This window comes from Protopterus annectens, chromosome 6.part0, assembly GCF_019279795.1.
Source record: "Protopterus annectens isolate FY-2018-M chromosome 6.part0, PAN1.0, whole genome shotgun sequence".
Taxonomy (NCBI): domain Eukaryota; kingdom Metazoa; phylum Chordata; order Ceratodontiformes; family Protopteridae; genus Protopterus; species Protopterus annectens.
In genome coordinates, this window is record NC_056737.1 from 994,539,330 (window position 1) to 994,564,802 (window position 25,473).

Sequence of the window (25,473 nt, forward strand, 5' to 3'; positions counted from 1 at the left end):
TAGGGCAGTGGGGGTGCTATGTTTGGGTCTAAACCTGTGTTGAGTTGGTGTAAGCAGATTTTCCTGAATAAAGTAGTGCATAACTTGTTTATCAATGCATTTTTCAAGGATTTTGGAGAGTGGTGACAGGATAGCAATAGGTTTGAAGTCTGTGATGTCTGTAGAGTTACCTCCTTTGTGTATTGGTAGGATGTAGAATTGTTTCCAGATGGTTGACACTTTAGTCTCTGAGATAGAGTGGTTAATTAGGATTGAGACAAGAAGAGCAAGGGAGTCAGCAGCTATTTGAAGAAATAGGGAGGGGATATTGTCAACAGAGAGAGAGAGCAGAGTTTTAATTTAGAGAGCAGGGACTTGATGTAGCTGGTGGCTACAGGTTTAAGTGAAAATGTTTGCAGTGTCTAGATTATGTATAGATTCTGAATAATTAGAAATATTGCTTTGTGTGGATGGGTTGAATTGGGGTTTGGGTTAAGTAATATAGATATGGAGTTGATAAAGTAAGTGTTGAAGGTGGAGGCAGTATCCTTGGGAGTTTGATCTGGATATGGGTTAGGGGAGCTGGGATTACTGGGGTGCAGAATTTGGTTTATTGAGTTCCAACATTTTTTTGGATTGGATCTCAGGGCAGGGGGGGTTACAGTAGAAATCTTTTTTGTCTTTATTTAGGTGTCTTTTGGCCCTGATTTTTAAGGTCTTTAAATTTTTGTAGATCAGTAGGGAGCTTTCTTTTTGTCCATGTTTTCCATGCTTTGTCTTTAATTTTTATTAGAATGCGGGTGGCATTGGAGAGCCATGGAGAAATATTGGACTTTACCTGGACAGTGAGGAGGGGGGCTAGAGAGAAGTTCTAATTTATTTCAGAAAGGAAAGCTTTAAAAGTTTCTGGATGAAAGCTAGAAAATTTTCTGCAGGTTATGAATCTGTGTGGTTTGATATGGTGGAGAGACTATCTGAGGACATTTATAGGGGAGTGGTCACTTAGGGAGTTGGAAAGAGTCTTAGGGTTGTGATATTTGGAGGGATGGAAGACTTGTATCCAGTCTAATAGGGTGCAAGTTGCTAGTGAATTGTTTGTGTGTAGGCTCCAAAATGAGTTGTGTAAAACCGTACAAATTTATGTGCTGAGAGGACTGTTGTGAACAGAAGGTTAGTCAGTTGATATTAACATCACCAAGAATGATAGTTTCATTAGTGATGTGTTGAGAGAAGTATGAGAGTGTTTTCTAGTAGGGGAATATTGTCCCCTGGTGGAATGTAGATGGCAACTATAGAGATAGCGGTATGGTTATTTAGCTTGAGGTTTGCAGACAGTATTTCAGCCAGAAGGAAAAGTGGAATTGCATTTTTGAAACTGGTAAGAGTTAGGTGGTTGGTGTATAATATGGCAACTCCGCCTCCTTTTTTGTTTTGACGATCTAAGTGGAGTATATTACAGCCAGGGTGAAGGAGGTCCTTGTCTTTGTGTTGAGGTTTAAATCAAGTCTCTGTAAGGGCAATGACATTGGGTTGTGTTGAGAGATCCAGGTGTGGAATTCACTTACTTTATTAACGATGTTTCTGATGTTTATTGAGTAAAAGGAAATGATTCCGCGGTGGTGCAGCAGTAGCATTGTTGCTTCATAGCAAGAGGTTCTCCCATTTGATTCTCGGCTTGGGTTGGGAGTGCCTCCTATGTGGAGCCTGCATGTCCTCCCCGCGGTTAAGTGGGCATTCAAAAGACATGTGTTGAATGGGCATGCCTTCGTTAAAGGTTGGGTGTCGGGCTGGCAACTTGACACCATAAAAAACAACTGCCAATCATTAGCGGACCGGAGTTTCGCTGTGGTGACCCCTAACCAGAAGGCAAACAACAACAACAACACTGAGTAAAAGGAAATGTGCTTATTGGGAGGGAGTGTTTGAGGTATAAAAGTGAGGGGTGCCAGTACTACTGATAGGGGTGGGATTTGTGGGTCCAGGGTTTGGGTGAATGTCACCTGCTTGAAGTAAGAAGTTGTTGAGGCAGTAGGCTTTATTCATGTGAGGTATATATGTACAGTTTTTGATTTTGATTCTGGGTTGATAAGTATTGGTAGGAAGAGTTTTGATTTTGGGTAAAGGGGTATTGGTAGGAAGGACAGATGAGAGGATGAAGAAGGAAAGAGGTGGAAAAAAGGGATTGGTATTATAGGGGTTTGTAGTGGCAGTGTACACTGGTGATAGGAGAGTGTTAGGTCAGGTGATATAAAGAAAGAAGAATGGTGGGAATAGGAGCAGATAAGTGGGGGTTGAGAGAAGGAGAACTTTCATGATGGAGGAGTTTGTAGGTATTTTTGATTTGTGGGTATGAAGGGTAGTAGTTGGTGTATGTGTAGTTAAGGTATGAGGTGTGTCAAGGTATGATGTAGCTGGGTAAAGGCGTAAGAAAGTTGTAACAGGGGTGGGCAGCATGGATGTGGAAGGAGCAAAGTGGTTTGATATAAAGGAAATTATATGGGGGTGGGAGATGAGCGAAGTGAGCCTGAGCACAGCGAGGGTGAATGGATCTGGGCTTCACCTGAGTCAGGAGATGGCCGAGGAAAAAAAATCATCCAAGTTTTTAAGTATATGGGCAGTTTGGGAGGGTTTAGTAATGGAGAAATGAACAAAGTAAACCTAATGTGCTATGAGTAAAATATTCAATTATAAGTATTTGAGCTCTTAAGAAATCTGGTCGAATTAGTCTTTAAGAGCAAGGGTGTTTTATTTTTCCTCTTTAGTTGGGTTCAGGGTAAAAACACTTCTAACGGCAGGTCAGTTTGGGCAGAAGAAGTGGTTAACTAGAGCAGCAGGACAACAAGCTGGAAATGACAGGTTTTAGAGCTGGCATTCTGAGTAACATGCTCAGGTTCAGCCGCTTCCCAATACACGGCAGTACAGGCATCTACAGAAGTAAAAAATTACTAATTTAGTCAGAAAAAGTGTGTTTTGGCCAGCAAAGGGCAGGTTCTAGTGGACCGCAGCAAGTCCTGTCTTTTTTTTTTTAATTAATTGTTTTTTTTGTTTTTTTTATATGAATTGTTTAATTTAATGAAATTTTTGATTTGTTTGTTTTAATATGAGTATATATTTAACTGTTTGAATGCAGTTTGTTTTTTGACTCTTGAAAGGCCTTTTGGCTGAGGCACTAGAGAGTGTTACTGTTTTGTTGAGTTAAAGTTGGGTTCTTTTTTACTGGCCTTGGTCATTATTTAAGCTTTTATTTTAGTTTTGTGTTTGTTATGGGTCCTTGTACATAGCCTGCATTAATTCTGTCAATGTTTCTGGGACTTCAAATCTCCAATGGACTACTCCAGTCTGCTTTCTTGACCTTGACATATTACAAATCTAGGACTGCCTATTCAGGTTGGTTATGCTGCATCTAGAGCTGCATCTGAACTGCTCATCTCCTATCTTACTTTCTACTACTCTGTGTATTCATTTAGCACTCACCCACTCCAGAACTTTCATGCAGTGTGACAGGAGTTTGACACATCTTTACTGACCATAGTTGTGAATGCCTCCTTTGTTCTTGAACACTAGTATGCTTATTTTCCACTCATCTGGAATATGCGTTACTCTTCATACTGCTATGAGTACCCTCAGGAGCCATCTTTCCCCTATCCCACCCAGCATCTTTATCTTATCTGCTGTGACCTCATCTGAGTTTTCTGCTTTCCCTGACTTGGAGTTAATAAAACTGGTCTAACAGCTTTTGTGTTATCTGATTGCTTCAAGGCTTGCTGATTTAAAAATAATTTCTGTTTATAAATTCTTACATACACTGTTGGAAACTCCTGGGTTCTGGCTAGTGTGATTCTCAAACAATCTGGAAATATATCGCTGATTGATAAATATATTTCTTGGCATTTTAACCTTTCAGAGTTCTGCTTTGTCTTCATTTTGCCTGACTGAATTGTTTTATATATTTTCTGGCATTGTTTTCTGTTTCTCATCTGTCCTGAAACTGTTTTTCCCCTCCCCCCACACTATTCTTGTTCACTCTACTTAATACAGAGAACATTTGGGAAGGCCAACCCACTTAGGTTCTTAACCTCTGCTCCTCCTTCCTCTCTCCTTGCACTTTACTAAAAAAACCTGCACTTTATTTTGCTTTTGCCTCTTTTTAAAAGTACTCAATTGTATTTATTCTGCTGCATTTATTACTGCTTGATAGTAGTCTAATTAAATTGTATCTGTTATTCTAAGCCTTTTGATTTAAGCACTTGGGCTTCAGACCAGCTGTTTTACATTAAGAAGGTTTGTGGTCTGCACTGTTGTGGCAGGACAGGTAGCTTACATCCTTCTAAATTGGGAACTGTTGATTGAAGGCTCTGTGTCTGTTATTTTAAAAGTGTATTAGTTCTGGTTTAAGCACTTGGGCTTCAGGCCAGTTATTTTACATTAAGAAGGTTTGTGGTCTGCATTCTTGTGGGAGAGACTGGAGCAGGGCTCAGTTTTTAGCTTTTTTACTGGTTAATTGGGTAATTTGTTTAAATCAGTTTGCTTGTTTCCTGTTGTTATATAAAGAATTGCACTTTATTCATCTGCTTTTACTGTATTTGTGTTTCTTCCTACTTTATTGCATTTATTCTGCTGCATTTATTACTGTTTGTTAGTAGCCTGATAAATTGTAACTGTTATTCTAAGCCTTTGGTTGAAGCACTTGGGCTTTAGACCAGTTATTTTACATTAAGAAGGTTTGTGGTCTGCACTGTTGTGGCAAGACAGGTAGCTTACATCGTTTTAAGTTGGGAACTGCTGATTGAATGCCCAGTGTCTATTATTCTAAAAGTGTATTAGTTCTGGTTTAAGCACTTGGGCCAGTTATTTTACATTCAGAAGGTGTGGTCTGCACTCTTGTGGGAGGAGAGGGTAGATTTTGCCCTTCTGAACTGAGAGTTTCTGGTTAAAGGCTTATTGTGCCTGCTTATTTGAAGTGTTTCTTTCTGAAATTGTACAGCTTGTTTGCTGTAGCATAGACTAAATTCAGACCTGCTGAATCTAGCTTTGTTTGTATAACTTGAGCACTAATCCAGACCATCTTTTTTTGGAGAAAGTTCCCCTGCACTCTAGTGGCAGGAGTGTGCAGTTATAACTTGTCTGATTGAAGACTGCTGGAACGGGGCTCAGTTTTTAGCTTTTTATAGGTTAATTTGTTTAAATCAGTTTGCTCATTTGCTACTGTTGTATAAATATATATATATATATATATATATATATATATATATACATTTTATGCATCGACACTTAGCTAGGGTTAAACTATTCCTGGCGCCATAAAGTCTGTTCTTCAAAATTTCCCTTAGAACTAGCCAGTTTTTTTAGTTTTAGCACTCAAATCTGTTTCTTTGAGCTCAGCACTTGTTCAGAACTTGTTGTAAGCATTAAATAAGCTACAAATTACTACAGCACTCAACTTTCCTCACTTGTCTAGAGGAAAATAGTTTTTAGTACTTAGACATACCTGTATAAGTGCTTATTTATTAAGGGTCAACTCCCGGCGTTTTCTCCTGTCTACCTGATGAATCTGGCATCTTGGGGCAATGCAGCAATTGCCTCATGTACACAGACAACCCTCTCCTCATACCACCCAACACTAGAACTTGTGAGAGATGCACTTATATAGCCAAACTGGAAGCAAAGCTCTCCTCACCCAAGACTACACTAGGAGAAGGTAAACACACCACACTCATCACATAGTCCCTCAAAACCTACACCACCAAAATACACACATAGCAACACAAAACACACACCTACATTCATGGAGGCTCTCAATAAAAATCTGCTCAAGCAACAGAGACCTCCAAAGAAGAAACACATGCAACCTCCACCCCCAACACAACCCAAATGAGACATAGCCCACAAACTCAGTGTGCCACTCAACCACAGCCCATAAGGCATAACAACGTACCCAACACTCTAGTCATAGGTGACTCTATACTCAGGCACACTGATGTTCCACTCACCAGACTAAACAAGGAGAAAGTTACTGTCAGCTGCCTGTCAGGTGCCAGGATCCACCACATAATGCATGCACTCAGGTTACTCCACAGCAAGTACAAATATGACTGTCATTGTCCATGTCGGTGTGAATGACCTGAGACGTACCTCCCTGGCCTACATGAAAAGAGGCATGGATGAGCTCTCCGATCTTGTAGCCCAGGCAGGTATGACCCTAACCCTGAGTAGCATCGTGCCATCACCCAGAATGATACCACAGTACAAGGACAAAATGATTGACTTCAACAATTGGCTAAGCTTCTGATGTCATTCTAAGGGGATCCAGTATCTGTCTGCCTGGGATGACATGATCAACAGACCACAATGCTTTGCCAGGGATGGCCTGCACCTGTCACCCTTGGAATTCTGGATACTGGCTAAGGCTCTTGCCACCCCTAAAGTGCCTTTTTTAGGCAAGGTTCAAATGACAAATTCACCACTGTAACCAGTACATGCAAGCAAAATCTGAGGGTAATGCTACTCAATGCTAGAAGTCTAAACCTCAAAATGCATTCACTCGAGGCACTCCTTAAAATGGAGAACATCGACATCTGTGCAGTGACAGAGACCTGGTTCAAGCCTCCAGAGAGCACCCCTGCATTACCAGGCTATAATTCATACCACACCTTTCGGCCACCTAACCTGGACCAAAACACTAAAGGTGGAGGTGTGTCCATATTCATTAAGGCTATCCACACCTCTAGGCTAGTTGCTCAGCATAATGCATCCAAGATTATCTAAGTGCAACTAACTCTGGGCAAGACCACAATCCAAATTGCAACTTGATACAGATCCCCCACCATGCCCCAGGATTCCCACTCCTCATTTCTTGATACACTGGAAAATATTAGGGTACAACCCAACACCCTAATAATGGGCGATTTCAACCACCCCACCATTAACTGGGAAAATTACTCATGTACCAACTCTGTTTTTCAACATTTTCTGGAATTCATAAATTCCAACGCCTTGGATCAACTTATCCACACCCCCACCAGGGGCAGCAATATGCTAGACCTTGTCATTACCAACATGGGTGACTGGTGATCCACATTAGAGGTCAATTCCTCATTGCTCAGATCCGACCACAATTTAATCAGCCTAGACATCCACATCCCGCCCTCACCCCCCCCCAATTAGGGAAACCACCATAGAAAATTTCTCTAAAGCTAACTTCATGCTTCTTACGACAGAAGTGGCAAACTTCACAACACCCATGCAGATGGACAATAGATGTACAACTGCTGAATCCTACACAAATGCACTTTATAAGCACTTACATGAGTGCATGGATCATGCTATCCCTAACCGAACCAAGATGCTATCCTCCAAATAAAGGAAGCCGATCTGGTGGTCCTCTGCCTTAAACAAACTCTACAACAGAAGAAAGAAACTGTTGCAAAAAAAGAGTAAAATCCCATGACTAGAAGAACTTCCTGGTCAGCCTCAGTAAGAAGCTGAGCTCCCTAATATAATCCTCCAAAGCTAGTTATGAAAACAAAATCACCACTGATTCTAAAGACAACCACAAAACATTCTATAGCTATGTCAAGAATTTCAATGGCAACACTCAGATCTGCTTTGAGTTACAGCACAATGGCACTAAATATACAGAACCAACTGATATTGCCAACATCCTGGCAGATAGGTTCATTGATAACTATACCTCCACCCCCTAAAGAGCCCATCTCTATACCGTAAGAATGCAAAGTTCCCGTAATCGTGGCTGCACAGGTAAAAAACACACTCTCCAAAGTCAAGAACACAGCATCCATGGGACCAGACAACATCCCAGGCTGCGTTTTGCATGAACTACAGAATGAACTGGCACCCCACCTAAGCACCATGTTCAATCATAACCTCACCTCGGGCTTTGTGCCTACTGAATGGCACACAGCAATGGTTATCCCACTCCAAAAAGGGGGAGCCACCACGGACCCCGGGAACTACGGCACCATTAGCCTAACCAGCCTGGTCTGCAAGGCCATGGAATGTATCATCATGTAACTTGTAAACAAAGACATTGGTAATCTCCAAACTCTGGACCCCACCCAGTTCGGGTTTGTAAAAGGCAGATCATGTCTCCTAAACCTGACTGACTTCTTTGAAGCAGTCACCAAAGCTGTAAATGAAGGTAAGGAGGTTCACACAGCCTATCTAGATCTTGCTAAGGCTTTTGACACCATCCCCCACTCTGGAATTATAGATAAACTCACTAAACTAGGTATAAATCCCTATGTCACAAGATGGGTTGCCAACTCGCTCACTGACAGAGCCCACACTGTGAAAGTAGCAGACTCCAAATCCAACTTCAGTCCAGTGACAAGTGGAGTACCACAGGGTTCAGTCCTGGGTCCTATCCTGTTTGGTATCTACTTTTCTGAGGTGCAGGCTAACACAGAAGGTCTTTGGCTAATGAAGTTCGCAGATGACTGCAAACTAGGAGACAACTGAAACTCCTAATGATGTGGACATCCTATAAAAGGGCCTCACTAAGGCAGATGCCTGGTGTCAAAGCCATGGCTTTCAAGCTCAATGTCAAAAAGTACATTCTCATCCCCTTTGGTAAAAACTTTGTACCCATGAGCATCCACCTAGTTTGTAATCTACTTAACACTGAAAGTGTGATGAGACCTTAGGACACAGGTGGACAGTAGCCTCTCCTTCTTTGATAATCACATCGCCACAGTAGTTGGGAAATCTTTCTACGTGGCACACATCATCACAAAAGGTTTCTCATCCAGGAAAAAAGAGGTCATTTTTCCCCTCTACTCATCACTCATTAGACTCATTATAGAGTACAACACCCCTTTTGGTATGTACCTCACAAGACATCTACAACTGGAAAGCTGCAGAAATACCTCATGAAAAGGATTACTGGCCTCAAACAGATGCCCTATGCAGGCTGTCTCAAAAAACTCCAGCTTTACTCTGTCGCATATTGCCTAATGAGAGGTGATCTCTGCCTAACATACAAAGCTATGTCAAACCCAGAGCTGTTGGACATGTTCCAGTTAAAGAAATCCCAATCCCTCCAAGCTACACGCTCTTGGGACCTAAAACATGTCACCGCAATAAACAGGACATGCTGGAGGGATAGATTCCTGTCCCAGAGACTTCCCATACTCTGGTACAAACTACCTATCTATATCAAATAAAGCTCCTCATTAGTACTCTTCAAAGAAAAATCTTGATGACTGGATGGGAGATAGGAAATTTACCCCGGGATCACCTCTGTGGCCCTGCTCGACAGGGGTACATGAAAATAATTTTCTTGGGTGGCGAAAGCCAGGATACCTTTTTGGCTAGGCGTGTATAGGCCCTAGGGCTGATAGGTTCATGAACCTTAGTGCTGTTGTTACTTCCTCTAGGGTGGGGTCCTCCTCTTCTTTCATCATATACTGTGTCTAAGGCAGTACAGCTTCTGTGGGGTTTTCTTCATTGTAAAACTGTTGGAAGTACGCCTTCTATCTACCTTTGATGACTGTGGACTGCTGAGTAGATTGTTGCTGGTATCCCTTATAATGCATGTCTGAATATATCCTTTATTTTTCTGTCTGCCTTGCAACCTGATAGAGTTTCTTTGTGCTATCTACAGAAACACTTTCTAGAAGCTTGTAGAATGCCAGTGATGCCTTTTTTCAATATGCAACCCTTCTCTTAGCCTCTTTGTTAACCGACATGCATTACTTCTTAGCCTGCTCCATCATTTCTATCTCCCACTTTTTCCTGCTGTCCTTCCTTCTTTCAGTGAGTTCCTGGTCTTCTGCATTCCACCACCAGCTTTCCTTTTGTACCTTATTTCCACACGTGGCTCTGCCACATATCTGTAGTCCTCACACATGCTGTTTTGAGGCACTGCCATTCTTCTTTAGCTCCACCTATTTCCTCTTCTTCCTGAGGTGCTAGAGCCCTGAGTAATTCCTATAGGTAGTAAGCCACAGCAATATTACAGAAGACTAAAATCCACTGCACTAAACTGTCGCTTCTTTAATTTCACGTTTCCTGAAATTAGAGTGGTTTCATAATCAAGTTTACTATAATATGCATAGTAATGCTGAAACTTAAGTCCCTCAAATGTCAATCATTACATGTTAAGATGAATAGCCAGCTGGCTAAAAGATAGACCTGACATTGTTGGGGTGGCAAGCACCTCTTCTGTAAGTAGAACTAGTGCTGCCTTCCAGAGCTCAGGATGGGGGACCCTCTTTTTTTTTCCCTCAGTTTCTCTGATCACCAGATTTAAAATCAGGACCATTGGTTAAATAAGTTCATATTTGACTGTAAACTGTCCATTATTGTCATATCCCCCCAACCCATCCCAGAGTCATTTGTCACTATACAGAAACGTGCCTTTGTAAACAAGTGATGACTGAAAAAAGCCAAACATTAAATGAAAAAAGCCAAACATTAAACGCAAAGAAGTGAGTATAGTTTCATTTGGGAAACATCTCTTTCCATCAACATGCACCATAGCTAATACTGCTCTGCAAGATGGCAACGTAGGTAGACATCAGGAACCTGGCTGGATAATTCCCTTTTGTTCGCCCCTCATATAGCTACAGTTGTCAGAAAATCATTCAATCTAGTACAACTTATATCTAAAGGCATACCATCCAGGTCAAAAGGGGTTAATGATCCCCTTGTACACTGTACTAGTTAGACCTAATATTAAGTGTAACGCCCCTTTTAGGATGTACCTATCTAGACATATTAAATAAATGGAAAAACCCCACTTGTTCTTGACCAAAGTGGTTGCTGGTCTAAAGATCCTGAGCTGCCAGGACAGGGCTTATTCAGTGTTTTATAGTCTCTTAAGGGAATCTATATTTTCTGAATTCTGGGTGATGTACGACCTCATTCTCCCTAGTTTCTTCCCTCTTGACAACTCATATAGTTCTGTTAATTCTAGAACAAGAGACCTCATTCTCCCTGGTTTCTTCCCTCTTGACAACTCATATAGTTCTGTTAATTCTAGAACAAGAGACCTCATTCTCCCTGGTTTCTTCCCTCTTAACAACTCATATAGTTCTGTTAATTCTAGAACAAGAGACCTCATTCTCCCTGGTTTCTTCCCTCTTGACAACTCATATAGTTCTGTTAATTCTAGAACAAGAGACCTGTATCTCCACTAACAGGTAAACACAACCGGATTTGGGGACACATGTATTATTCAACTCCTATTTCATTAGTGGAACAGGATTCCACTGCAATGCCCTGACATCATTCAAACCAAGTCTGGATGATTGTATGGGTACCAGTAAATTCATTTCAAGACTGGCCTGCTTTGTCTTCTTGAGAAGTTTATAGTATGAGAGTGGGTGTAGACAAGGTGAACATGGGATTATGATTCAACTGCCTTGAAAATCATGTCAACATATGAACCTCCGAATGTTCATAGATGAATACTAGGCTAACTGCCCTTGTGGGCTGTTTTAATCCTAGCCAATTACCCCATGGAAGAATCAAACCCTGTACCTTGTTTCTGGAAGGCAAACACCTTAGCCATTATGCCAACCTCCCATCCTTATGCCAGCCTATGAGGCTTAATTCCCCTATTTCAGTCCAGAACCACCCTTTGTAGCAGCGCTACTAGTAGTAGATTATGAAAGGGTAACGGTAGTTGTGTGGCATCAGATAACAGCAGGTGCAGTGGAGTTGTATAGTTTCAGACCGTTCCTTGTTGCATGCCTTCATCAGGGTCTCTAGTGCCGATACTCATGCAGGCATCCTGAACTATCGCCATCATTTTCCTTTATACAGCTGCTTATTATCTACCTTTAATTTATATGACCTTGGATTTTAGTGTTGATCTTATAGTTTCTTCAGTTTACAACTTCTGTCTAAAACTCTGGTCTGATGTCCACTTTGTTCCTTCACTTTCCTTGAACAGTAAACAGAACTCTGGGTCTATGTTATTTTGTTGAATCCCACATCAGCAAACATCTCTGCATCAAACACCTGTTAATCAAAGCTGCTATTCAGCGAATGGACTTTTCAGTGAATGTTTTCCTAGGACAAACCAATGGTAGGCCACTCTAGTGAACAAAATCATAAAAATTAACAGCTACCCAGGTGGGTGGGCTACACCACCATACCCTCTTAACTAAATATACTAGCTTTGAGATTACACTACAGTGGGAAAAAGGGCAAGTTCCAGATGGTGCCTGACCATTGTCTTACCCTAGGAAAACTTCCACTGAAAAGTCTGTTTGCTGAATAGGAGCTTCGATAAATAGGTGTTCGCTGTTGTGGGATTTGACAACGTGATATAGACTGCAGAACTATTACTAGTTTATCTGTCTCAATTGAAGAAGCCCTGCTGCTAACAGTTTACTCTCAGACACTAGTAGACAGAAAAATGTTGGAAGCTTGGTTTGCAGTCTTCTTTCTATCCACACCTGTGTCACTCGTCCAGTCAGGATAAAACAAACAAACAGTTTTTGCAGTTTCAGTTCAAGCAGCTTTATTATATAAAACACATCAGGACTGAGGCTAAGTAACTTAAACTTAAGCTTATAAACAGATTAACTACTGCACTCATACATGTTAAGTATCTGGCTGTTCTCTCAAAATGGCCCTGCTGCCTGCATGCGCTCTCTATTTATATGCATGTGCCCTCCATTTTGAAATGCTTCTTAAAGTTACAACGCACACACTGTTCTACATCCTCCCTCTTTGAGAAATAGGTCATGCACAGTAATAACGGAAACAATCATTGACATGCAGATGTACAGAAATAATCCTTTGACATGCAAGTATATACAGAACTAATTACAAATATAACCTGATCATGTGACATAAAAACTAGAACTGAGTTTAGCAACAGGGACTGTCTTTAATGAATGTTCAACTTCGGGGACATCTGGGACATCATCAGGAATGGGAAATAGGTAGTGAGACATGTCCTTCAACAGGAACAGTGTCTGGATTGCTCTGAGATCTAGAGTCTGTATCACAGGTACGAAGCTGCGGTATCGATTCAGACACCAGAAGAAGATGCCTGCGATTTCTTCTGTATTCTATACCCTCATATTCCACTAAGTAGAATCTTGGTTTGGCACATATACCTCTCAATTGACCAATTCGATCAAAATCTTTCACCGTTTACATCCGCATTATCTCTCCTTCTTTCAATGGATGAAGAAATATGCTCATTTTATCATAGTTTGATTTCTGAAATGAATGCTTTTTGAATAGCTGCACTTTGATTGCTCTGGTGTTTTTAGCATTAGGCATTGACAAACTGGAACTGATAGGCAAGGTTGTTCTGGTTTGCCTAGACAGATGTTTCTGTGCAGGCAGGCCAAATAAATTGTCATGGGGTATATTTCTGAGATTAAGTAAATTCAAGAAAACATTGGGTATTGTCATGTTTCGACCTCTCTAGTAATTGTTTTGCACTTTGCACTGCATGTTCAGCTAGGCCGTTTGACTGTGGGTACTCAGGACTACTAGTAACATGGATAAAATCCCACTCTTTTGCACATTTCTGAAATAGCTGACTGGTAAACTGGGCACTGTTGTCAGAAATAACTTTGTGTGGACTACCATGGGCTGAGAAATGATGTTTCAACTTAGTAATGCTAGTACTGGACGTTAGGTTAGGTAGCAGATCAATCTCGAACCAGTTTGAATAAGAGTCTACCAACACTAAGTAATGTTGACTGTTCCACTCAAATATGTCAGTGGCTACTGTTGACCAAGGTAGTTCAGGGATCTGGCTTAGCTGAAGTGGCCCTTTTTCATAAGTAGGTACTAGGCTATTGGCCCTAGGGCCTATATTAGCCTGGCCAAAAGGTACTCTGGCTTTCACCACCCAAGAAAATCATTTTCCTGTGCCCCTGTCAAGCAGAGCCACAGAAGTGATCACTGGGGTGAATTTCCTATCTCCCATCCAGTCATCAAGATTTTTCTTGAAGAGTGCTAATGAGGAGCTTTGTTTGATATAGATAAGGTAGTTTATTCCAGAGTATGGGAAGTCATAGGGACAGGAAGCTATCCCTCCAGCATGTTCTGTTTATTTTGGTGACAAGGTTTAGGTCCCTAGAGTGTGTAGCTCGTAGGGATTGGGATTGTTTAAGTGAGCATGTCCAACAGCTCTGGGTTTGACATAGCTTTGTATGTAGGCAGAGATCGCCTCTGAGTAGGCGATATGCGACGGAGTAAAGCTGGAGTTTTTTGAGACTGTCTCCATAGGGCATCTGTTTGAGGCTGGTAATCCTCTTTGTGAGGTATTTATGTGGCCTTTCCAGTTGTTGTAGATGTCTTGTGAGGTACATACCAAAAGGGGCGTTGTACTCTATAATGGGTCTAATGAGTGCCGAGTAGAAGGAAACTATGACCTCTTTTTTCCTGGATGAGAAACCTTTTGTGATGAGGTGTGCCACGTACAAGGATTTCCTGACTACTGTGGCAGTGTGATTATCAAAGGAGAGACTACTGAAAACCTGTGTCCCAAGGTCTCTTATCACACTTTCGGTGTTAAGTAGACTACCACCTATGTGGTAGTTCATGGGTACAGAGTTTTTACCAAAAGGGATGACAATGCACTTTTTGGCATTGAGCTTGAGGCCATGGCTTTGACACCAGGCATCTGTCTCAGTGAGGCCCTTTTGTAGGATGTCCACATCGTTAGGAGTTTTGATTATGGCTTCTAGTTTGCAGTCATCTGTGAACTTCATTAGCCAAAGGCCTTCTGTGTTAGCCTGTACTTCAGAGAAGTAGATACCAAACAGGAGAGGACCCATGGCATCTCAAGAATAGCCATTTGTTTGGAAGGATCTGGTCATAAGCCTGAACTGGTAAATGAATGACCTACATAAGTAACTTCTGGTAACATGAATTTACATTTCAGAAGTTTGAGCTTTAGATTCACTTCATGTGCCCTTTCCAGAACTTTTCTGAAGTTTCTGTCACGCTCTGCTTCACCATTGCCTCCAACTAGTAAATTATCTACTATTATAGCACATGGATAATCCGAAAACATTTGCTCCATTGCATGCTGAAAGACTTCACTGGCAGAATTTATTCCAAAAGGCATTATGAGAAATCTGTTATCTATGAAATGGGGTGCTGAATGTAATCAGTAGTGAAGATTTGCAATCAAGCATTACTTGCCAAAATGAACTCTTTGCATCTAAGACAGAAAAAACTGTGGCATTTGGCATGAGGGTAGCAACTTCCTTGACTGTATGCATAGGATGATGAGGTCTCTTTAATGCTTTGTTTAAGCCTCTTTGTTCAATACATATTCTGATTTCATCTGAGCTTTTCTTATGGGTGACTACCATGGAAGACACCCATTCAGTTGGTTCTGTAACTGGACAAATCACACCTTGCTGGTCTGACCATTGGACTAACCGCTGGGTCTAATTTCATGGAGTACACAAATGCAAGTTTATCTAGCTTGTCCTCAAAAACATCAGCATACCCTGAGAAAATAGCATCTGTGGATCTGGAAATAGGACATGTGCTTAGATGGTTTACTTAGTTGGTAAAGGAAAGCAGTTTCATTCTTAAACTGTCTCTGAGGCCTAATAATGACTGTACAGGTCTTTTGACTACTCAGTGCTAGAAATCTAAACCTCAAAATGCACTCTCTCAAGGCACTCCTAAAAATGGAGAACATCGATATCTATCTGTGCAGTAACTGAGACCTGGTTCAAGGCTCCAGAGAGCACCCCTGCAATACCAGGCTACAACTCTTACCACACTTTTCGGCCACCAAACCAAGACCGAAACACTAAATGTGGAAAACTGTCCATATTCACCCAGGATATTCACATCTCAAGGCTAGTTGCCCAGCACAATACATCTGAAATTCTACAAGTGCAAATAATACTAGGTAAGACGGCAATCCACATTGTAGCTTGCCACAGATCCCCACCACACCCCAAGATTCTCACTACAACTTTCTAAACATACCGGAAAATATTAAGATACAACCAAACACACTAATACTGGGTGATTTCAACTACCCTGCCATTAACTGGGAAAACTACTCAGGTAACAACACCTTTGCCCAACGGTTCTTGGAATTCATAAATTCCAATGGCCTGGATCAACTAATCAATAGTCCCACCAGGGGCTCAAACATCCAAGACCTGGTCATTACCAACATGAGAAATCGATGCTCCACACCAGTGCTCACCATAAGCTGACCATAAGCTAATCACCCTTTATGTCCACATCCCACCCCCGCCCCCCAGTAGGGAAATCTCCATAAAAAACTTCTCCAAAGCTAACGTCATGCTATTCAAGTCAGAAGTGACAAACTTCATGGCATCCATGCAGACGGGAACTGAAAGTTCGACTGCTGAATCTTACACTAAGGCACTGTATGAGCACATCCACTTGTGCATGAATCGTACCATTCCAAATAGAACCAAGACGCTCGCCTCCAAAAAAAAGGAAGCTAATATGGTGGTCCCCTGCCATAAACAAATTATACAACAGAAGGAAGAAACTGTTGCAGAAAAGAGGAAAATCCCAGGATGCAAAATACTCCCTTACCAGCCTCAGTAAGAAGCTGAGATCCCTCATAAAATCCTCCAAAGCTAGTTACTAAAATAAAATTGCCAAAGATTCCAAGGACAACCACAAGGCATTCTATAGTTCTGTCAAGAATCTAAATGGCAATGCTCAGATCTGCTCTGAGCTACAACAGAATGGCATTAAATATACTGATTCCAAGGATATTGCCAATATCTTAGCAGATCGATTCAGTGCCAACTTTACTCCCCTCTCACCCCCTAAAGGGCCCATCTCAATACCAAAAGATTGCCAAATTCTGGTAATCACAGCCACACAAGTAAAAAAATGCACTCTCCAAAGCTAAGAATACAGCATCCATGGGACCAGGCGATATCCTGGGATGTGTACTACATGAATTACAAAATGAACTGGCACCTCACCTAAGTGTCATGTTTAATCATAGCCTCAACTCAGGCTTCGTGCCCAATGAGTGGTGCACAGCTACAGTTATCCCACTCCCCAAGGGGGCATCCACTTTGGATCCCAGTAACTATCGTCCCATCAGTCTGATTAGCCTGATCTGCAAAGCCATGGAACGCATTATCATAGAACTTATAAACAAAGACATTGGCAACCTTCAAACACTGGACCCCACCCAGTTTGGTTTCGTAAAGGGCCGATCTTGTCTTCTCAACCTGATTGACATCTTTGAATCAGTCTCTAGAGCCATGGACAAGGGCAAGGTGGTCCACACAGCCTATCTGGACCTTGACAAGGCCTTCAACACCATCCCCCACTCTGGAAACATAGATAAACTTACTAAGCTGGGAATTAATCCCTATGTCACTCTATGGGTTGCCAACTGGCTTACTGACAGAACCCATACTGTAAAAGTAGCCAACTCAAAATCCAGCTCCAGACAAGTGACAAGTGGAGTACCTCAGGGTTCAGTCCTGGGACTGCTCTTGTTTGGCATCTACTTCTTTAAAGTACAGGCCAGCACTAAGGGACTCTGGCTAACAAAGTTCACAGATGACTGCAAACTGGGAGCTATTATTGAATCCCCAAATGATGTGGATATTCTACAAAAGGGCCTTACAGAAACAGATGCTTGGTGCCAGAGCCATGGGCTCAAGCTCAATGCCAAGAAATGTATAGTTATCCCCTTTGGGAGAAACCATGTACCCATGAATTACCACATAAGTGGCAGTACACTAAACACTGAAAGTGTGATAAGGAACTTGGGGACACAGGTGGACAGTGGTCTCACCTTCGATAACCACATCACCACGACAGTTAGGAAACTCTTCTATGTGCACACCTCATCACTAAGGGCTTTTCATCCAGAAAAAAGGAGATCATTGTCCCACTGTATTCATCCCTCATTAGACGTATTATAGAATACAATGCCCCATTTGGTATGTACCTCTCAAGACATCTGCAACAACTGGAAAGGCCGCAGAAATACCTCACTAAAAGAATCACAGTCCTAAAGCAGATGCCCTATGCTAACCGCCTTAAAAAACTCCAGCTATACTCTGTCACATATCGCCTACTCAGAGGTGATTAATGCTTAACATACAAGGCCATGTCAAACCCAGAGCTGTTGGACATGCTACACTTAAAGAAATCCCAATTTGTCAGAGCCACACACTCCAGGGATCTAAACCTGGTCATCACAATGAACAAAACATGCTGGTGGGATAGGTTCTTGACCCAGAGACTCCCCATACTCTGGAATAGACTTGCCCATGCATGTCAAGCTGAGCGCCTCTTTGGCCCTCTTCAAAAGGAACCATGACGATTAAATGGGAGATAGGAAATTTACCCCAGGGATCATGTCAGTTGCCCTGCTAGACAGGGGACCAGGGAAGTAAATATTCTGGGAAGAAATAGCCAGGGAATTGTTATGGCTAGGCTTGTATAGGCCCTAGAGCCAATAACCTAGTACCTTCCTATGAACCTATAAAATTGCAAACTGTAACTGTTCCCAGCTGAATAGAATGAAAGCTTTACTGAGCCTTCGGTTTGAATTTGTTCACCTCCATAAGCAACAAGATTCACACAATTGGCCAAATTAATTTGTTCACCAGCTCTTACTCTAGGAAATGTTTCTGCTGAAATAACATTGCACTCTGAACCAGTGTCTGCTTTGAGTTCTGTGGGATTAGCATTGATCAACACAGTACAAAACACTTTGTTTTTTGCCAACAAATCCACTGCATTAAATGTTTCACTAATCACTGATACACCATCTACATAGAAAGTAGAGTTGCAGCTTTCTATATTATCAACTTGCTTTTTTGAGTGACCTTTCTTAATAAATGAATGAGGCTTGCACGATTTACAAAGCTTTTGAAAGTGTTTCCTTTTTTTACACTTATGGCATTGCTGGCCAAATGCTAAGTACTTTTCTTTTTTGGACTCATGATTGGTACCACAATTATGGCAGTTAACAATGAGACTTGACTTGAGTTTTGCTGACTCACCCTTATGCTGCAGTGAGCATGTCCATTTTACTGAGCTAGTCTTAGAACTTGCTGGAAAGGTACAGGCTCTCCCTGGAAATCCTGCAGGGGTACAGCTACCATGTGCCTGGGCCTGTTTCTTTTAGCCACATGCTGCATGCTGTCTGTTTGCTCTAGAGGCTGTTGAAACCATGCTCGTATCACTTGCTGTGAGCATATTTGTGTGCCTTTCTGTAAGCTCATGTATCTGACAAATCTCTATGGCTTTGCTCAACATTAAATCACTGTTGTGAAGCAAAATCTTTCTTACTTTATTTAGAGGAATTAAAGTAGCTTTGAAACCTATTCAAAGTGCTATCCAAAACTTCTCAGAACAGTTTGCAATGGACATGTTAGAAAATTACTTTGGAAACTGTTCTTAAATCTAAAGATAAGACTATCTCTGATATACAAACTAAAATGCTGGATCTGGAAGCTAGAAGTAGAAGAAATAATATCATTATCCAAAATTTATTATCTGTGACTAAAGACATTTTTGAAGCACTGTTAAACTGTGAAACAACCTCTAAATCCATAATTGTTCAGACAAGATTCTTCTGTATCCAAACACTTTGTCTTTTATAATTAATGGTTACCAGATAATGTGGCATTTTCAGGTCTTAACTCACCTATGTTGGCTACCATCTAACTTTATTTTTTTTTCCTTTCCCTGATATGGTGAACAGGAATGCAGTCATAATGTCATTTGTGTTCACAATGCCTTTTGTATTTGCATTCATGGTGGTCATGTTGTTCTTTATTTATTTGAAATCTCATTTAGTTTTGTATTTTTTTCTTAAAATAGTTTGTAAGTGACTGAAATGTATTTACTCATAATCATTTTAAAAGTATAGTAATAGTAAATAAGAGAAATGTGCATTTAAGCTATGTTAAAGTAAATATCTTAATGAAAATATATTTAGTTTTAATTTTGTTTATTATATATGTTGTAATTGACTTGATTGAGTGTCTTGGATGTTGTTTATTTAGTTCTGGATTGATAAGGGAGGCAGAGAACAGAATGTATTTAGTGAATGTAATATTTAACCATAGGTTGTCATGTTGCTCTTTATATTTAAAAAATAAAAATAAAACAGTTTAACCTTACATGAAGAAAACTACTAAATATCTTATAATAATTCTTTTTAAGCTATATAGGGTTACAATAGTTTACAGGAGACTAGGTAATGTTCAGTGGTGTTTCTCTTTGTACATATTGTGCCACTAGATGGCGACAAAATACATACATTACACAGTAAATATTGGGAGATATTACTTTTACTACCAGCCATTTGGTTCTGAAATATAAAATCTAATTTTCATAGAAAAAATACTTGCCACATTAGAAATAGCTTAAATAATATACTTTAATTTCAAATACTTCTTATAATAATTATTTTTAAATGGATACTGACATAGTCATTATAGTAATAATATGTTCTCAGATAGGCATGTAACCTTGTTTTGTTTTACTATTTATATAGTCATCTTTATATTTATAACTAAATTAATAGCTTATTTTTGATTTATTTACAGTGAGTTTTCATAGGTTTATTAATCTAGACTGTAAGGTGATTATATTGGTCTTTTTATTGTACCATATATTACTTTAAATAGCTTTGACTTTTATCATAAAGGTTCACTATATAGATATGTTAAGTACTTGAGGAAATATAGTTATCACTATATAGTTTTCTACTTATAAATTTTTAAAGTAGGGATTGAACATGTTGGACATCTTGAATGTAGTTTGTATTGTAAATAGGTTTAGTAATATATTACGGAGTTTAATTTTTGTTAGGTTAATATTGAGTTTTTTTAGATACAAATTTCATACTTTTACGACCAAAAATTTCATTATCTAATATAGTTACATTACATCTTCCTTTTACAAGTAATTCTTATTAATGTGATGTCATTTTTAAACACTATTCATTTAAAATATGATTTTTTTAGCTTTTTCAAATGTAATGATATAACTGTGTTTTGGACTCTAATCTGTGGTTTCAGAGCATTATCAATAACAAGGGTAAGCTTAGAATATGACAATTGACTTAATTTTAGATTCATGGAATGTTAGAGGTATTCAAGACAAAGCAAAAAAGTCTTTACTGTTTCATTTGATGTTCAAGTCACAAGCTAATATTTGTTTTATTCAGGAATCCCATATTCCTCGTCCTGATTGGGATAAAGAGAATAACAAAAAATGGATTAGGAAGATTATAGCTTCAGGAGATTCATCAAATTCCAGAGGAGTAGCAATCATTATTAAGCAAAAATTTTGGGGAACATTATAGATGAGAAATTTGATAATGATGGTAGATGGTGTTTTTTTACTGCTTCCATTAATGGTCTTGATAAACCTCTTTTAGTTTTAAACTTATATGGACCATGTAACACAACATCTGTTTATTTTAAAGATTCATAAAATGCTCTCATTTTATAGAGACCATTATATTATAATAGGTGGGGATTGGAATGCAGTAATAAATCCAGAAATTGATCTGGTATCTCCGACAACTATCAATCAACTAAGGCCCTTAATGATTTGATGGAGGATTACAGTTTAATGGACCCAATACACACTGTTAAATTCCCAAATAGAAGTGATACTTATACATACTACTCTAAATGTTACCATTCATGGTCCAGATTGGATTTTTTTCTATTATCTCACTCTATTTCAAAATATATTTTAGATTTTATTATTGAACCCAGATTCTTTTCTGATCACTCAAGAATTTTATTAAATTTAAACATAAATAATAATAATAAAAATAAAAGTAATATTTGCAGATGGTCCTTAAATAATAATTTATTACAAAATGAAGAAATTTGCAAACAATGTTCTGAAATCTTACAAGAAATGGAGATCAATTTGGAATCATCAGATATCCCTTATGACATACAATGGGCAGCTTGTAAATCTAGATTAAGAGGTTTATTTATTAGTAAAGCGTCCTATTTTAAAAAACTTTACTTTAAGAAAGAGGAGTTCCTAAAATCTAGAATTCTATCCTTGGAAAAACAACTTAGAATGAAATTTGATTATTCTATAGAAAAACAAATTCTTGAGGATCAAAAAGAGTTAATATTACTGCATCAGCATAATCTATCTTTAGCTGAACAAAAGTTACTAGCGTTATATTCAGAGTAGGCGCAGGTCCCATCTAAATTACTAGCTAGAATTATAAAAATTAATGTTAATAGACCTAATATAACATCTTTGTTTTTCAACAATAGATTATATAACACAGATGAAGAAATTATTCAACTCTTTACTACTCTTTTTACTGATCTATACTCAATCTCGCCTAATACTGGTAATGAGAACAATATAAAAACCTTCTTAGAATCTCTGCAATTTCCTAAATTAAATGAAAGTCAACAAAGTTTACTTTCAACTCCTATATCCTTACAAGAAATCTCAGATGCTATTGACAATCTCAAAACAGCTAAATCTCCTGGTCAAACCTTTAAAATGGTAATTATTCCCTTTCTTTTCAAGGTGTATAATTATATAAGACTTAATAACATCTCAGATATTCATTGGAATACTTCTAAAACTATTCTAATTCTGAAAAGTAATAAAGAAAAGTCTGACCCAGCTAACTATAGACCCATTTCTTTAATAAATATAGATATTAAGATTCTATCTTCTATCTTAGCTAATAGATTGAAAAAAATTTTACCCTCAATTATCTCTAAAGATCAGTCTGGATTCATGTCTCGCAGACATACTTGGGACAACACTCTGTCATTGGAAACTTTCATTCATCTCATTAAAAAAGACACAAACCCATTATACGCATTGATCATGGACGCATCAAATGCTTTTGACAGAGTCTCTTGGAATTTTCTTTTTCAGACCATGTCTTGTTTTAATATTCCTCTATTCTTCCTAAACTTCATCAAAATGTTATACAAAGATACGTATACCAGAATCTATATTAATGGTCTTTTTTCTTCTCCTATAAAGATTACTAGAGGAACAAGACAGGGATGTCCGCTATCTCCTTTTCTCTTTAATATTTACCTAGAACCTTTATTGCTTTATGTTATTCAAAATACTTTCCACAATGTCCCTCGGTTACTTAATACCAAAATTTATTTTTCAGCTTTTGCTGATGATTTAATAATTTACTTTCAATCTCCTATTTCTGACTTTAGTAAAATAATTAACTCTATTAATTGCTTCTCTTCAGTTTCGAATTATCATTTAAACTCTTCTAAAACCTTTATATTTCCTTTAAACCATCTGGTACACAATACTCATCTGTTTATGGATCATCAGTATCAGTTTACTTATAATATAAAATATTTAGGTATCAACCTAGAGCATAATAACAAATCATCATCTCAAAATAATATACATAAAGCTTGGAACTTGTTGTTATCTGACATAAACAGATGGCAACTATTAAATCTATCAAAAGCAGCGATAATTAAAATGAATATTTTGCCTAAATTCCTTTATCAATTTAGATCATCTGATCAGATAATTCAAATCTTTCTTTGATCAGGCATTGGCCAAATTTTTATGGTTCCCCAAATCTGTTAGAATTTCATACTCCAGATTATCAGTATCCAAGGACAGGGGTGGTCTAGGTCTTCCTGACTTATATCTCTATTATCTGATAGTTTCCTCCAATAAGCTCCTTACCATATCTAATTTCAAATCTATTAATCATATAAATCACTCTTTATGGATGGAATTATGGTATAAATACATCATTTCAAAAAATTTAAATCCAGCTGCTCTTCCCTTTATCTCTTTGGACAATAGTTGTACCAAAAACTTATCTATGTTTGTTAAGCATAAAATTGTTGCTTTTCAAACTTTATTAAATATCTGCAATTTAGATAAGATTTCTCATTATTTACAACCACTTCATCTTAACCCAAATATAATGATTGATAATAAACCTTTTGATTTAACAAAATATCCTCTTATAAAAAAATCTAAAAATTGGAGACATCTTAAAACATCTTGACATTCCTTTACCTGTTTGAATCATTGAAAGTTAATTGGAACTATACACCTATTCTTCATCAACTAAGACAAATAATCAAAAATAAGTTTTTGTGTTTAGACCCAACAGAAGTTCAAATGAATAATCTCAACACAATCATTAAATTGTTATCTTCATCTGACAAAATGCTCTCAAATTCATACAAGTTGATAAAAAGTTTAACGTCAGCAAACAAATGTCTATTATCGAATACTTGGCTGAATTATAATCCTAAGATTTCTGAGTCTCAAAACTTACTGGCTATCACACATACAAAGCAATTTATCCCTTTCAAAAAATTATTATATACCCAATTAATGATTTATAATGATGCCTATTACACCCCGTATAAATTAAATAAATTCAATCCAAACAAATCTTCATCACTATCATCCCCAAGCTGATTTACTTCATATTATGTGGTATTGTCATTTTTCTCATAGATTATGGACTTCTTTGAATGTCAGACTACAAAGAATGGGATACCATAAATCTACGTTATCCTGGGAATTTGCCATCCTACATATTCCTCTAACTCATCTATCAAATTTAGACACACATGTTATCATTTTTATTTGCTCTTTAATAAAATTTTATATTGCACAAAATTGGCTTGATCATACCAAACTAAATTGGTCAACCTTTCAAAAAATGGCTTATTCATATATTGATGCTCAGGGGTTCATAGTTAGAAGTCCAAAAAAAATGGCATTAAAAAAGCTGGTATTGGAGAAAGTGTTAAATATTATCAACAGTTAAAGTTATCACATTGATTACAGTTTCATGATGGTATTTTTCTTACAGTGTTTTATTTATTTTTATCTGTTCATGTTACCTAACATGTATATAGTGTATATATATATGGCAATGTTTTATTATTATTTGTTATATTTAACTCACCTGAATGATAGTATTCTAGACATGAGTTGTAATATTCTCATTTAAGTCTACGTATATGTACAAAACTCTTAATTGTTTGTTTTTAAAAAATGAATAAAAATTTATTGGAAAAAAATCTTTCTTACAGCAACATTGTTAATACCACACACAAGCCTGTCTTTTATCAACTCATCTTTCAAATCACCAAACATGCACATTTTAGCTTTGTTTCTTAGGTCATTAAGTAAGCTGCAAAAGTTTCTCTTTCTCCTGGCTTTTGGTCTCGTGTATAAAATAAGTGCCTCTTCAGTGTAACATTTGTCTGGGGGTTACACATTTCTCTAAATTTACATTTTAAGCATTCAGGGTCCTCCCTTGATTCAGCTTGTACAACAATATGGCAGTTTTCCTCTTCTCCTGCATATACTGGTGGTGCCTACACAAATGAACACTCTCTTTCATTGACTTCTGACCCACTAGATTAAACAGAATAAATGCCCTTGTGCATGCATCTTTGTCAGAAAAATCTGCTTGTATGAAAATATTATATTCCTGCTCAAATACTCTCCAACTTGAAGGACTCTACATTACTTTAG